Source organism: Anneissia japonica, unplaced genomic scaffold (assembly GCF_011630105.1).
Source record: "Anneissia japonica isolate Jap-2015-1 unplaced genomic scaffold, ASM1163010v1 scaffold119_len492752_cov174, whole genome shotgun sequence".
NCBI classification, from domain to species: domain Eukaryota; kingdom Metazoa; phylum Echinodermata; class Crinoidea; order Comatulida; family Comatulidae; genus Anneissia; species Anneissia japonica.
In genome coordinates this window covers 404,126-407,772 of record NW_022730737.1, presented here as the reverse complement: position 1 = coordinate 407,772, position 3,647 = coordinate 404,126, and positions in this window count along the sequence as shown.

The window sequence follows — 3,647 nt, the reverse complement described above, 5'->3', positions numbered from 1 at the left end:
ATTTTACCGTGACGTCACTGGCGAAAAATGTAACAAAAGATCGTGTAAATAGCGCCGCGTAGGGTATCCGCCGCGTCCATGCGCTTTGCGTGCATGCTGTAACCATGGCTGTAATAGACCAGGCTATAATTGAGATAGGTGCCACTTTGAGAGATAGAAATTCTCATATTGTTTTTCTAGACCAGTTTTTTTATGGGGAATCAGAATATGTGAGGTAAAAGGGGTGTAACCCGAGAAATTTCGCGTGAGGGCGCTTTTTGCAGAATGGCCGCCAAAATCCAATAAACTACATATATATGGGTAAAATAAGCACAGAAGAGGTAGGTTTGACCAACTTTTGAATATGTAATGATAGGAGTAAAGTATAACTAGCTAAAGTTATTAATGTGAAGATTTCGGGAGCCAATTGAGGGCGCTTTTTAAAATGGCCGCCAAAATTAAATAACAACTTAACAACAGCTTCAGCACCTTAGATAAATTTGTTTAATTTACAAAACATGAATGTAATAACTGCTGTTGACTTTTTAAACCAAAAATAACATATTTTAGGGGTGTAAGCTAACTCACACTTTTGAAAATGTAAGTAAAATTTCTCCCTTATATTATTAGCCCTTTTCTGTTTTGAAGAATGAAAAATATCACCAGAATTCTAAAAAAAAAAAGAACCAGCTTCCTTACAAATATCCGGTTGTTTTATTATTATTTCTGTGTGCTATACAAGGTATTCCAGACAACTACCATTATTTTCATGTATGAAAAAGGCATCAATTCATTTACTACATTTTGTCTTGTAGTGTTTAACAGCTTTATGTTGAGCAATAATCTTCAGGTATTGCTTTTATCATTGCAATCTAAAAGGCTTCGTATTTATCGTATGAACAATTCTTGAACTTCCACAGGAATTTGTTCACTCCATCTGTTCCATTAACTATTTTTATTGACAGTCATTTACCTCTGCTTATTTTCATTCTTGAACGATTAAGTTTGTTAAGTATCTGAAGCTCGAAATTCTGCTAACATGGTGGCAACAACGATATGGCAGTGATCTTGTCTCTGCAAAACTTCTATTGAACATTTTACTTGCTTGATTTACATTTTTCTCCTTAACTCCAAGCAGCAGTGAGACATACTCTTGTTCTTCAGACAACTTTTGTGACAAAACATCTAAAACTCCGAAGTTGCTGAAAGTTTCAACAAACTCAGTTTATGATTACCGAAGCTACGTTTTCCTTTACGAAAGAAAGCCGGAGTGTAATTGTCTGTAATATCGATGTCTCGAGAAAGGGAACGGATGATTGCAATGCTATGGTTGTTATTCGTTAAAGCATGCTTTGCATACAGGAAGACTGTCATGTTGGCTTCTTCTTGGTATTCTGGATACGCCAGATTTTCGAGTTCACTTTGCCAAAACACAGTTTGCCGAATGCCAGTTTGGTGAATCAAAAACTACGAATCCCAGTTTGTTGAAACTCAGTTTGCGCTAGAGCCCACTTTGTCGAAAATAAAATAAAAGCAGTATTAAAACATTAACCACAGCATAACATTCATGTTGGAACACTCTCTTACTATGTATTCGTATAAGAAATAGCGGCTTAATGTAGTTAAATGACTCTTTTAGTTTTAATCTGTAAATCAATTAACTATCAGCAAATAAAAGTCAATTTAATAGGCCTCGCAGTTAAAAACCTTTATTAGCATACCTATGAAAAATACATAAATTTATTTTTTTTAAAAACAATAATAAAGGAAATAAACAAATTAATAATAATCTACACACATGCCAATTGTGGCTCCAGAAATTTGTCGACAGGGGGTCTAACTCAAAGGGCCGACTAGAGCCTCGGTGTCAGGGACCTGGCACAACAATCCTGATAGGGTTTGCAGAGGGAGTATTTAAAAGGATATGATGCTTATCCTTAATTTAATTTCATTTTATTTCTAATTTTAACTGATACCCATGCTTTCAAATGTGTTTTTGTACAGCTTTGTTGTCTTCCAATATTTTTCCTTTTATTTTGTACACAAATGAAGCTTCTTCCTTTCCAATGCACAGTATGTACACAAAGATTTCGACTGGGTTTTGGAGAACTGAGTTTTGGAAAACTAGGATTTCATGATTTCAGTGAACTGGATTGGGCATTCTGGGTTTCGGCAAACTGAGTTTCTGCAAACTAGGATTTAATTATTTCAGTGAACAACTGGATTCGACAAACTGGTTGGATACCTCCTTGAATACTATTGATATCGGCAAGAATGCATCCTTGTCACTGAAAGAGATTTTGCAATGCATGCTTTAAGGAATTACAACCAATACATAAATATCAACCGTTCCATTGTGGAGACATCGATATTGCAGTCGTTGCTACTGTATAATTTATTTTATGACAATGGAAAGAGGGTCATTCTAGACACAAACACTGGCAAATACCGAAAGTTGTTCAAATTAAGTGACATTAACTTTCACCAGAGAAGAAATCATCCTTTATTGGATCTCGTGCTTCTGTAGTCAAAGGCAAAGTTTTGTTGACACGTTCTGCAACATTAAAGTTTTAGATGTTCTGTCACAAAAGATGTCTGAGGAACTTGAAGACTGCGGCATGGAGGTAAGGGGAAAAGTGTAAATCAAGCAAGATGTGAAATGTTCAATAGAGGCAACAAGATCAGACATATCATTGCTACCACCATGTTTGCAAGCAGACCCTTGAGCACTTGAGCAAATTTAATCGCTAAAGAATGGAAATTAAGCAGACGTAAATGATTTGGTCAATAAAAGTAGTATTCACAACAGATGGAATGATAAACTGAAGCAAAAAATGATTGAGACAGTGATGCCCATGACGTCCAAGAACTGTTTATAATAAAGACGAAGACTTTCAGATTGCAGTGATATTAGCAATACATGAAGATTATTGCTCAACATAGGGTTACACAGTAAAGGACAATTATGTAATAAATGAATTAATGCCTTTATACAGTACATGAATTATGGTAGTTATTTGTGTGGTCCTCTGGAATACCTTGTGTAGTACACAAAAATTATGAAAAACAACCGTATATTTGTAAGGAAACTGGTATTTTTTTAGGATTCTGGTGATATTTTCCATTCTTCAAAACAGAAAAGGGCTAATATAGGGGGCATTTTTACTTACATTTCCAAAAGTCAAGTCAACAGCAGTTATTACATTCATGTTTTGTAAATTATACAAATTTATTTAGGGTATTCAAGCTGCTGTTAAGTTGTTATTTAATTTTGGCGGCCATTTTAAAAAGCGCCCTCAATTTCGGAATCTGATATTGATGATAAAATTTATTTTGTTTTTGAGGGAAAAAGTAATCTCTTTAATGATGATGTTCAGTGTGCATTTGACAGATATTGTAAAATATTTGCTAAAAGAACTTGGGATAGAAGATCAAAGTTAAAAATATGTTAAATGCATTGTTGCTTTAGTAATTATACATATACTGTATTTCTTTTTCTTGTGTTTTAAATATAATTTCTTCTATATACTTTTATATATATATATACACATACATATACATATATATATACATATATATATATATACATACATATATATTAACATACATATACATATATATATATACATATATATACATACATATACATATACATATATATATACATA